Source organism: Bison bison, unplaced genomic scaffold (assembly GCF_000754665.1).
Source record: "Bison bison bison isolate TAMUID 2011002044 unplaced genomic scaffold, Bison_UMD1.0 scf7180017864263, whole genome shotgun sequence".
Classification (NCBI taxonomy): Eukaryota; Metazoa; Chordata; class Mammalia; order Artiodactyla; family Bovidae; genus Bison; species Bison bison.
The window spans coordinates 5,144,025-5,156,859 of record NW_011494835.1 but is presented as its reverse complement, the minus strand read 5'-3'; the positions used below and the strand labels follow the sequence as shown (position 1 = coordinate 5,156,859).

The 12,835-nt window shown below is 35.7% G+C and overlaps 1 protein-coding gene across 1 annotated transcript in view; it reads left to right on the top strand.

Annotated features, from left to right (window-relative positions):
- Positions 1–12,835, top strand: part of BANK1 (B-cell scaffold protein with ankyrin repeats 1) — a 319,221-nt gene that overhangs the window by 790 nt on the left and 305,596 nt on the right. The window lies entirely within an intron of this gene.

Here is a 12,835-nt window from a genome sequence, read left to right as displayed (position 1 = left end):
GAAGCACTCTTGAAATCTGGGCAGCGCGCCACCGCCAGTGCTGCAACTTCTAAGTAGCTGGCACTTTCCAGAGCACCTGGGACAGCCTCCTCTAGTATCCAAAATCACCTTGGAATGTGTTACAGTTACACATCAGCCTAAAAATTCTGTCAACATGTTACAGCAAAACTGCCCGTTTACCTGCCGGGCTCCCCGAATCCAAACCGGTAAATGGCCTGTGACCTGATAGTCAGAGAGATTACTTTCTGTAGAAAGTCCTCGAAACAGCTTTTCCTAACGCAAAAGGAAGAGCAGTCAATTCGTCTGAATACATAAATGCATTTACGGGTCAAATGGAAGTGAAGGCACTTGTTTTCACTTCTTTTTGAAATATGTCAAATGCATTTGTGAATTGTATAATGAATATAAAAAGTGTTCAGTTTTGAAAATTAAAAAGAAAAAGGCTTCACTTGCATATTAAGAGTACTGAAGATGTACACACTGAGTGAAATTCTATTGATTTGCTGAATGGAGTTTCTCATAGCTTACTAGCATTTAAAAAAATTAAATTATGGTTTTAGCTATGGGAAATGTGTTTTTTCATATATGAGTTTCAAAATACTGCTTTTTAGTTAAAATGGGAAGTGTACTTGTGGCAGTGGAAATGACAAGAAAAGAACTGATATCTTAATATGTTAACTTTCTGTGTAGTGAACACTGACATTCTGAAAGCTGTGGTCTGATGGACTGCATCTTGGCTTGCTTCAGTAAATAAACCAGCCATATCTTTTGAACCTTGAGCAGGTTAGCTCTTTTGTAATTTTGGTTGAACAATTTTGTTAAATAGAAAAAGCTACAATTTGTTTCAAACTTCTAGATTGAGCAGTTTAGACAAAACATAACTATTATTTCACTTAATGCTCAAGTAATGCTTTGAAGTGTTTGGTAGTATGAATAATGCTGCAGTGATGTAAACCACCTTTTGTCTCATTCTGAGTATTCTTGTTCCTCCTGTGCATTTCCCCTCATCTCTTTTGGTCCTTCCAATACAATATTATTTCACTTGATTCATTTACCTCCTTATTTGGCTCAGCTAATGACACTTCTAAGGAGCTCTCTTTTGTTATTAACCCATGCCATTCCTTGATGTGAATAGTCTTCTAAAAGTACTAGTTCTGATTAATCTCTCTCTCTCTCTTTTTTTTTAATGAACACCTTTTTGTGTGACCTCTCTCTCTGCTTTGGGCAGGTGTCTCTGTAGCATCATAGACTTGGGCTAAATGTGACACATTAGGGGTTAGTTACTCCAACTGCCTCACTTTAGACATGAGAAAACTAAGACTCAATGAGTGAGTTGCCCACAGTTCCATAACCAATAAATATCTGAAGATCTCATTCATCATTTCACCAACAGTCTTCTACCTACCCATCCCCAAGAGTTGTGTAGTAATATGAGTGCAAAATGGGCAAACACAATCTAAAGTGGTAAATAACAGTTTCATGCCTATGAAGATATATTTCCAGCAGTTGGTGTATTTTGTATTTGTAATGACAATACTGTATAAACTTCCATCAGAGTGTTCAACTTGTCCTTTAGTGGAAGCAGGAAAAATATGGTACCCAGAACTAAGACAGTGTGAAAATGATGCGCAGTGGATAAAAATTCCATTTAGACTCTTTTTTTCTGGTTTATAAGTAACTAGATACTGTCTACTAATGTCCAAAAGAGAAGTTCCTTCTTTGTTTTATTCCAAAACTGATGATTGTTTAAATCTAATTTTGACTGCTACCTTCAATAAAGACTGTTTACTAAAGCATAGAATATTCCCTACTCCATAGTTTCTGTATTTCTTATTAATATTACTTGAGGCCTCTGATGAAGACAGAGATGAATTGTTAGGTTAAAAGCAGAGCACATCTGTCCTGTCTCACCATATGCTAGATGCTTGTACATAGTTTGTGAGGAAGATAGTTTGTCCAAGTATTGTGTCTAAAGTTCTTGAGGATTTGAAGCTTTCCCTCCGACTACAATCTTCCAGCATAGTCAGTGATCTAGATTTCTACTATGGGAGATTCCTTTATTTAACTCTGCTGACTGATAAAACTTTCTTCAGACAAGCTGGAAAGGTTCTCTCTGGGTTCTGTCTGATAGGCTTATTTATGCTGAGATTTTAAAGAGAGGTGCTCTCTCAGGGCCTTCTTTTTATGGAATAATTGTATAATATTTAATTGCTTAGGATTTCAGGCATACAGCAGCATATTGGGCATAGAAACCTTTTTTTGCCATGTCTTTCTGAACACGTGCTATAGGCGATCATGATCATGCCCTACTTATGATGGCCTCAGCTCAGACTGGAGAGGCAATGGCAACCCATTCCAGTACTCTTGCCTGGAAAATCCCATGGCCGGAGGGGCCTGGTAGGCTGCAGTCCATGGGGTCCCAAAGAGTTGGCACGAGTAAGTGACTTCACTTTCACTTTTCACTTTCATGCATTGGAAAAGAAAATGGCAACCCACTCCAGTGTTCTTGCCTGGAAAATCCCAGGGATGGGGGAGCTTGGTGGGCTGCCATCTATGGGGTCGCACAGAGTCCGACATGACTGAAGTGACTTAGCAGCAGCAGCAGCTCAGACTGCTTTAAATCCAGTCTAGCTTCATTTCTTATCTGCTTTGTGATCTTGAATAAATAAATAAATCTATCATTATATCAATTTGCCCAGTTACAAAGTAAATGTGGATTGAACAATAGCATTTATTTGAAAGAATGTTTTTGAGTATTAAAGGGGAAAATGCATGTGAAGTGCTTTTCAAGGTGCCATAGCAAATAGTAATTGCTTAATACATGTTGGCTATTGTTTTACTCCTTTGGTCATTGATTGATAGTGTCATATTTACATGTAACAAGTAAAATTCTTCTGGAGAAACTGCCTCGTGTTGACTTGGGGAAAAACTTAAAAGGATGAAGTCATCAAACTCCCACATCAAAAAAAAATAAAACTGGGGAGTGTGGCTTCCTATAGAAAGATATTGTCATAATCTTGGGGAAATAGTGTAGTTAATAGTTCCAGGAGGAGGGAAAAAAGAATCCACAATGAGAAAAAAAAGAAAGATTGATTAGACTAGGGCAGTTACAAGAAAGAATAAAATGGGAATTTAATAGGACAAAATGAGAGCTATATCATTATGGAATTATTTCTCTATATCACAGAGAATCAATTATGACCCAATTAAGGAAAAAAAAATGTATGTTTAAGAAGTAAGCATCAAATGTAAAATTGTGGGACATTTCATCAAATTATAAGAAGATAGAAGATCTGTTTTACCAAAATATTTACTGCTGGGCTAAAAACAAACTAATGTAAAGAATATCATTCCTGCCAAATATAAATCACATGTTTTAAGCAATTAAATGGCTGCTACCTGATCATCAGGGCTCTCCTGGTGGCTCAGATGGTAAAGAAGCTGCCTGCCAATACAAGAGGCCTGGCTGTGATCCCTGGGTTGGGAAGATCCCCTGGAGAAGGGAATGGCAATCCACTCCAGTATTCTTGCCTGGAGAATTCCATGGAGAGAGGAGACTGGTGGGCTACAGTCCGTGGGGTCACCAAGCAACTTTCACTCACTACCTGATCATCTAAGGTACAGTTGCTATTTTATTACTTTCTATATATATATATTATAGAATATCTTACAATAATTTTGGAGATGTATATGAAATAAGAATAGGAAGGACAAATATTCTAGAAGTTATTATTTAAAAATGAGTTGTTATATGGTCTTGTAATTCTTTCCTATTTTAAATATAAAGAATGGTATCTATGTTTTACTGCAGATACTGAAATAGTTCAGGTGGTGAAGATAACAGATATTGTATGGATTTATTTATTTTTCACTCTTGTATTTATTTTTCACTCAGAAATATAATGAACCTTTTAGACCTTTACCATTAGGCATAGATTTCTTTGCTGCTTCCAAATGCTTCTGATTGAGATAATCCAGAAAGATTACTTCTCTTTGTAATCATGAGAAGTAATTCATTATTGCCTTGTGGTTTTTTATAAGATTTTCTTTGTATCCAGTTCAAGTTTTGCTTTATCATATGAATTATGTGTCATATTTCCTTTTCTTTTAAGCTTCATATTAGTAATTCTCATTGCTTCATTTTTATGTGTTCCATTTAATAAGGAAGACATACTGGAAAGCACGAGACATTCTTAACATGGAATTTCATTTGCCTAATTTTGTTTGGTCGTGATCTAGGTTGAGGTGTCAACCTCATCCTTCAGTCAAGATCAATGGTCTCATTTCCTTTTTGTTCATATTTATCTGTAGGATCATGTCTAACTTTCAGAAAAACAATATAGTTTCAGACTACTTGAAATTTTTGCCTTTTAGTAGCTACCATTTATTATGTTTCTACTTTGAATTTATGTGATTGAGATATCACATTACTTTGATAGGTGAGCATGTCAGAAGACTAGCACCTAATTTGGACAAGAAGTTACGTTGTTTCATATAATCATATGAAAACATTTAATAATTCATTGTGGCCTTTCATTTCCTAACAGTTTTCTAAACTGTTAAAGTCTTTTTTTAGGGGATGGGGTGCAGGGTGGAGAAACATCAACATGTAGAAACTTATCACATCAAAGTGGTAAGATTCTATAAAATCATGGCACTGGAATGACAAATTGTAGAGTATTTCTTGTGACTGTATGAAGAATCCTTAAGATGTACACATTTTCTACATTGGCCAATCACATTTTATTTAGATTTAGAAGGCCAGTGTAATTAAGAAATCTCAGGAGACAACTACAGTTTTAATGTAATTCGTGAACTATTGGGTCCCTGTTGGAGCCAGTCCTTTGACTGCTTAATGGCCAGTGATGTGTGTTGTCTGGCATTTAAAGATTTGTTGGATTCAACAAAGCCCTTCTTTCCTTCCAAACAATAGATAATGAGACTGTTAGCAGTCGAAGGTCAATGTTCAGTGACATACAATAGAGAATGACAACTAGTTGACTTGTGTGGAAGATGGATAATTAGACAAAAGACTAGAAGAGAGAATTAAGGAGAAAGACAGAGGGAAGAGTCTTGGTTTCTGACTTTCCATTTGCAGGTCGTGTAGGACCCCGCTGCTCTTGTTGTTCTGATGTTGTCTGTTCATGAAATGCCTGTGACATCCTGCAATGACTTTTTCTTTATATGAACTAGTTTGAATGAGTTTCTTTTTTTTTTTGGAGGAAAAAAAGAGTTTGGGTTAGAATACCTTTATTTCTCAAACACTGCCATTCCTGTTCCTGTAAGCTTTTCCTCTTTTAGAAATTGCTGTTATTGTTAAAGCAATCTTTAAGAATCTTCTATTGAAAGTTAAAAATCATCAGAATTAGATCTATTCCTTTTATGTGCTAAAAATAGAGTGCCTTGTGAGGTGAGTCTGGTGAGTCCTCTAGATAAAAATATTTGGAGTTTTCTAGCTTTATGGTGCATGTTTGAAAACTTGAAGTCTCTATAGTTGGTGAGGAAATAATTCATTCAAAGGTTAGTATTATGAGTTAAGCACTATGAAGTCTAGAGTTTTGAACTGTGTAGTTATAAAATTATATTAATTATAAAATTTAGCAATAGAATTTTTATGCTTTGTTAATACAATGCTTTTACTTATATGAAAAGTTTGTAGCATGCTGTTTCTGACAAACTTTTAAAATGTGTTTAAATTGAGGCACACAAAGAGGATCCTTATGACATTTATCTTAGTAAAAAAGAAAGAGGAATTATAAAATTCCTCCAGCATAATTTACAAGCTATTATCTCAATCCTCCTGGCAGATGATAAAAAATAGCATCACTGACAGGCCATTGTTAAGCCTTTATCCACACTATCAGTGGGCTAATATCAACCTGAAGCAGTGTAATCAGCATTTTACTTCAGAGATCGGTCCTTGATTGAGATCTTTTGTAGTAATCGAGTAGGAAGTTTAGTATCCTCATTAGGTGACAGATGATACGTTATTAATAGTGTTAATGATCGCCTTGGAAAACAAGGTTAGAATTCAGTGTGCTCTTACCAAATTGGAGAGATAGACACAAATTAATGAAGTTCAGGTGTGATCAATTAAGTGTAATGATGTAGGTGAAGGAAGGAGACTCTGAGTGACAGACAATTTTTCAGATTTTAACAAGGTTACAGTCAGTCTTCTAATGAACAAGGGGAGAGATGCAGAAGAAGAAGCTGGAAAAGTAAACTGAAACTCAATTACATAAGCCTGTATGAAAAGTCCCCTAAGTATGAGTAGATACTGAAGCATTTTAAAACAGAAGCATAACATGACTAGATTTTTGTTTTTAGAAGATCATGTGAAAGGTTATTCTTCTTCTAAATCACCTTCTGAATCAATGAAGGTGAAAATAAAAAGAGCTTATGATCTGAAAAAAATAAAAGATCTTGTGAGGTGCTTTTGGTACAGTTAATTGGAAGAAGTCAACAATGGAAGTTTCTGAACAATTAGGGATTTATCCAAAAGTAAAATAAAGGGAGAAGTGGACATGTTTATTGAGAACTATTACTTATATGCTTTTTGTGCTGTTGTAGTAGATACAGAGTCTGAGGGGGAAAGAGATGTGGAGAGTCAATGGTAGGTTTGTGGCATGGAAAACTGGGAAGGTCATAAGTTGTCATTTACTCTAATGGAAAAGACTGAAGGAGCAGGAAGAAATGGCAAGGGCATGAACACATTCAATTTCAATTTTGCATATGTTACATTTGGGCTAGATGAGAAATACTCAGGTAGCGATGTCAGATAAGCATTTGATGTTATGATATGGAGCTCAGAAAGGGAGTTCAGGCTAGAGATATAAAATTGGGGAAAGTACCTTGGCTCAGCTAGTAAAGAGTCTCCCTGCCAATGCAGGAGATATATATTGATCCCTGGGTTGGGAAGATGCATTGGAGAAGGAAATGGCAACCCACTCCAGTATTCTTGCCTGGGAAATCCCATGGACAGAGGAGCCTAGTGGGCTATACAGTCCATGGGGTCACAAAGAGTTGGACACGACTGAGAGCACAGGTATGCACAGTCTTTAAAATTGCATCAGTAAATAAGATAGCAGAAAAGAAGTGTCTAGAGTAGAAAGAAAAGATGACCCAGGATAAAGAACCACATAAAGTAAAATTTATATATTGATAGAGACAGAGGAGTTACCCTATATGATTGAGGAGAGGCTAAAAAGAAAAGAAGGAAAATAGTATAATGGCAAGAATTCAAGAATGAGATGTTTTGGGGAGGCAGGAGTGGTGAACGGATTGAAATTCTTTGAATAGTTCAGGTAAATTGAAGACTGAAATTTAGCTGATGGATTTGACATGAAACTTACTGATGACTGTAGGGAGAGAGGTTAAGTAGCTTTAGGAGAGGGGATGAGAGTTGAAGGGTGAAGGTAGATGAGGATGTGGATACCATGTAGACAGCTTTTGAAAGCTTGGCTCCAGTATGCAGAAAGAAAGTAGCCACTGCAGGAGATGTGGGTTAAAGAAAGGGTTTTGTGTATTTGTTTTTTGTTTTAAGATCTGTGCTAGTGTAATGGTTTATTTGTACTCAAAAGCTGATAGCACTACACCAAAGGAAATTTTTTCCTATGAAAAGGTTCAGAGACAAGTTCCATAAATTTCATTATGAACACATTTTAATGTAGATATTTTCTTATGTGTTTAAATATTCTGTTTCATCCTTTCCCTTCCTTCTTTCCTTCTCTTCTTCCATGATTCTGGAGTGCCTCTCTTCTTCCTCTCCTCCCCTTCTTTCTCCTCTTTCATTCCCTTTCCCCCTCCCCATCTCCTTCTCTCTCTAGGCATGAATGTTAATGGAAAATAATGAGTATTTCTTTGTATTGAACCTTTATTTCCATGCTGGATTATTCCATAGTTTTGCTTTTATTGATCATCCCTTCCTTTTTATCCAAATCTGAATCAGTGCATCACTATTACAGTCATATCTTTGCATATGCTTCAGCTTGTACCCCCTTTTTTCCCGTCAGAGCTGCTTGATTAAACTCCAGCCCTGAATAAGTCTATCCAACTGTATTCTTCCTGTTTGAATCAAGTAACTGAATGTTGCCAAGTGAAAACACCTTCGAGCAAGTTGGAATAGTTATACATTTGGGCAGTTCCTGTTACATACTACTTGTGTCATAGAAGATTTTGATAATAAATGACAGTGAGTTGAAAAAATTGTATTCTCTGAATGCAGATTTGTTCTATGATGTCAGATCAGTGAACTCTTACATACTTTCTGTCTGTTGATGGGCAAAAACCACTATACTGTGCTGCCTGACACTGTATCAACTAGACATGTGGCTCTTGGGCACTTGAAATACAGCTGGTTCAAATTGAGATGTGCTGTGAATGTAAAAACACTCACTAGTTTTCAAAGATTTAAAATAGAATGTAAACTCTTTCAGTAACTTTAATATTGATTTACATGTTTTACTGGATTGAATAAAATATATTGCTATAATTTCACTTGTTTCTTTTTATTTGTTGTTATATAGCTGTTAAAAAATTAAAATGACATATGGGATTTGCACTTGTGATTTATATTGTATTTTTTGTTGGATAGCACTGCTCTAAGTTTTCAAAAAATCCCAATGAAATCTGTTGAAGGTTTGGTTTCTTTCTTATGAAATATTGTTATAGAAATATTACCAATATCTGACATGAACAATGCTAACATAATTTACACTTCCTCCAATAGTTTGAAGAGACCCTCTCCCCATTCATGATTGCCCACAGAGGTATTTTAATAATGACATTATAGTATTATTTGAATGTTTAAATCATAGTGTAATACTAAAATAGTATAAATGCTAAAATTTACTTACCATTTTTCATATAATTTACTCATATTTCTATTATATCTTTTACCTTAATAATTTGTGAGGTCACATTACATATTGAAGATTTAAACTTTATCTTATCATCACAGATATTTTTCTTAGTCTATTGTAATCTTTCTAAATGATTTTGATTATGGTGTTTGTTGCCACTGGATATATTTTAATGCTCATTTTTTCAAATACACTTATATTTTCTTTCACAGTTCTGTTCCCTGTCTTGGCTAGGGGAGTCTTAAAAATCTCTCAGTGACCATTGTAATTTTCTGTATTTTTTTCTAAGATTTTAATTTTTATAGTTGCATGTAGTATGCTTGGGATTTATTTTTGTGTATAGCATGAGGCTAAAATCCAACTTAAGTTTTTCTTTTTTAATGTGGGCAGCTAATTGAGAAAAGCATTTATTAAATGAACCCTACTCTTGTAAGTGAATCGAAATACCACCATTGGCATACAGCAAAGTTTCATGTATCTGGGAATTTGCATTCTGAATTCTCTGTTCCACTCATGTTTTTGTTTATTCCCAAGCCAATTTCTGCAAAGGAAAGTTCTTCCAAGAAATCGCCTTTTCCATAATTTTCTTTTGGCTATTAATAGATATTTATTATTGGAGAAGGAAATGGCAACCCACTCCAGTGTTCTTGCCTGGAGAATCCCAGGGACGGAGGAGCCTGGTAGGAGGCCGTCTGTGGGATCACACAGAGTCAGACATGACTGAAGCGACTTAGCAGCAGCAGCAGCAGATATTTATTATTCTCTTTTTCCACTTGCATTTAAAGATGATTTTGTCCACTTCTCCTTCCCATGAAATAATTGGGATGTTGTGTAACACATACTTTAGAAGCATTTAATAGAAAGCCATCTAGCAGTTTTAATCAGAAAGAACTTTAAGTTAGGGAATTAAGTGTAAGTATAGTTGCTCAGTCATGTCAGACTCTTGGTGACCCCATGGACTGTAACCTGCCAGGCTTCTCTGTACATGGGATTCTCCAGGCAAGAATACTGGAATGAGTTGCCATGCCCTCCTCTAGGGGATCTTCCTGACTCAGGGATTGAACTCGAGTCCCTTGTGTCTCCTGTATTGCAGGCAGATTTTTTTACCATTAGCACCAATCAACATTAAATGTTATTAACTATTCTGTTGGATTAATATGGATAGAAAATTCTGTGTCCAAAAGGTCCAAGGTTTCAGAATAAGTATATAGTAACTTGGGTTATTTAATTCAGTTGACAAAGTTGGAAACTTTCAACTCAGTCGTATTGCAGTTACATGAAGATTGAACTTTCCTGATGTGCTTCTGTGAAAAAATGTAACAAGATATTACTTTCTATATTTGAGATGTCTTTCCAGATAATATTTTATCACAAAAGTAGTTCATTAATTCAGTTGAATCATTAATTGGAAAAATGTGACTTTTGCACTGAAATTATGAGATGGAAAATATCTAATATTTTATTAGTATTAAACTGAATAAGATGTTAAAATGAAAAAAAAGACACATAATTCCTTTTTAAAAAGAACTTGATAGATCTTTGGACATACGTATAGAGTTTCAGTTTAAAATTTATCAAAAATTTTGTTTGTATTATAGACCAAACTAATCTCCTAATCTCTTACCTGTTTCCTATACATTTTTCCAGTTTTACATTGTTAAAATTTATCATGTTATTTGACGAGATAACTTAGGCTGCAAGTTGTGTTCACCTTTGTGGGTTGATTATCTGTCAGTTCAGTCAGTTCAGTTCAGTCGCTCAGTTGTGTCCGACTCTTTGCAACCCCATGAATTGCAGCACGCCAGGCCTCCCTGTCCATCACCAACTCCCGGAGTTCACTCAAACTCATGTCCATCGAGTTGGTGATGCCATCCAGCCATCTCATCCTCTGTCGTCCCCTTCTCCTCCTGCCCCCAATCCCTCCCAGCATCAGAGTCTTTTCCAATGAGTCAACTCTTTGCATGAGGTGACCAAAGTACTGGAGTTTCAGCTTTAGCATCATTCCTTCCAAAGAACACCCAGGACTGATCTCCTTTAGAATGGACTGGTTGGATCTCCTTGCAGTCCAAGGGACTCTCAAGAATCTTCTCCAACAACACAGTTCAAAAGCATCAATTCTTTGGCGCTCAATCTGTGTCAACTCAGATATAGGATCTGTCACTTGTGTGACTTTGAGCTGATTACGTATCTAGGATCCAATTCTTTTATATCTGGCGTGGGTAACACACCTATTTTATAGCCTCATGATGATAAATATAATTCTGTGTGTAGAGTACCTAGAGCATTCATAACAGGTGCTTAGCAAATGGCCGATATTATATTCAGCATAAGCTACATTCAACTTACACTTTTATTAGAAGGAATGTGTTTACATGGCTCATTCTCACACTTCTGGTGTCACATACATATGAATCTCAGGACTGAGAGCCTCATATAAATGTTCTTTCAGTTCTCCTGTTTAATTTTTCTCAACACTACATTAAACAGTATAATATCTCAAACACATGTTTCTCTGGGTTTTCACTCCAAACTGAACTTGAAGAAACCTGTGATCTGTTATGAAAATAAATGCTATGGTTCTATATATGAATACTATGTAGTCTTCAGGGAAAATAGTTAATGGGTTAAGAACATTTTTCTCATTTTGAGAATTTAATTCTGTTTAAGCATCATATTTTTAAAAATAAAAATGTAGTAAACTTTCATTTCTTTATTCTTGAAGGAGACTTTGTTCATAGCTATACCATATATTATACTTCCTGCTCTCCCAGCCCTATGAAGACAGAGGAACATACAGAAAAACTGGACCGTAGTGTAGTTGACTCAGCCTCTGAACTTTTGCAATGAAGGCATTTCTTATATCATCATGTAATTAAATAATAGTTGATATAGTTGTGCAGGTAATGTTTTAGCGATATATTTGAAATTGTTTAAATTATGTCTGAGCAGTGTATTCCTTATAGGGTATAAATCTATACAGTGTTTCACCTAGACATCTAAGGGTGAGCAGAATAACAGAAAGGATCCCCAAAGCAAATTTCTAGTTCTGAGTAACCCACAGTTCCTGTAATTATGGAAAGAAAGGGACAGCTTTTCTATTACTTTTATGAGGGCCAGCCTTCTGAGAAGCTAGCAGTTAAAACCCATTTCATTTCTGCTCTCCTTGTGAAAACATAGAGGAATCATTAGAAAGTATGTTCACATGTAGTATTTTATTGTATGACCTCTTAGAATAATTCTCTGGTCTGGTGCATATAAAAATCTAGACTCTGAACTCCTCAATATGAATTCAAAGCCCAGCAGAATCACCTAGTAGTTAGTCATAGGACCTTAAGTTACTCTGTTACAAGACCTCTCTGTACCTCACAATGAAACGAGGAAAGAGCGTGTAGTAGTACTTGAAGCAGGCAGGTACTCTGTGATTGATGACTGTCATGGTTGCTGCAAGGCAGGTAGGCCAGCAGCCACATGGGACATTATGAAGGGCGACTCATACCTCTCTTACCTGATGGTCAATGCCTCAAAAATCTAAAGAGTTCATACTTCCGAGCTTCGTTCCTTTAATGCTGTGTTTCCCCTGTTACTCCATACCATATATATTCCTTGGGAAAAAAAGATGTTCTGTGGTGAAATAAGTTTTTATATATAAATCGTATATAATATATATGTATAGGTATAAATATGATATATATATATTATATATATCATATATATATATATTAGGTCATTAAAATAGCCTGAGAAATTCTGCAACTAACAGTGTCTGTTCAATTTCCTTGAAGCCATTGTCTCATAAATGTTTTTAACCATGGTATGCTTTGTTATCACAACACTGGAAGAGAAGTAAGTTCTTTTGCACAAAAATTATCATCCCTGTTAAATGGCAAAGAGTTCTTGAGATTCCTGAGTTCTTTCAACCAGAGATTGATGGCACTCTTTTTAGTTTTTTTCTTCAGTTCTGTTCATCCCATTGG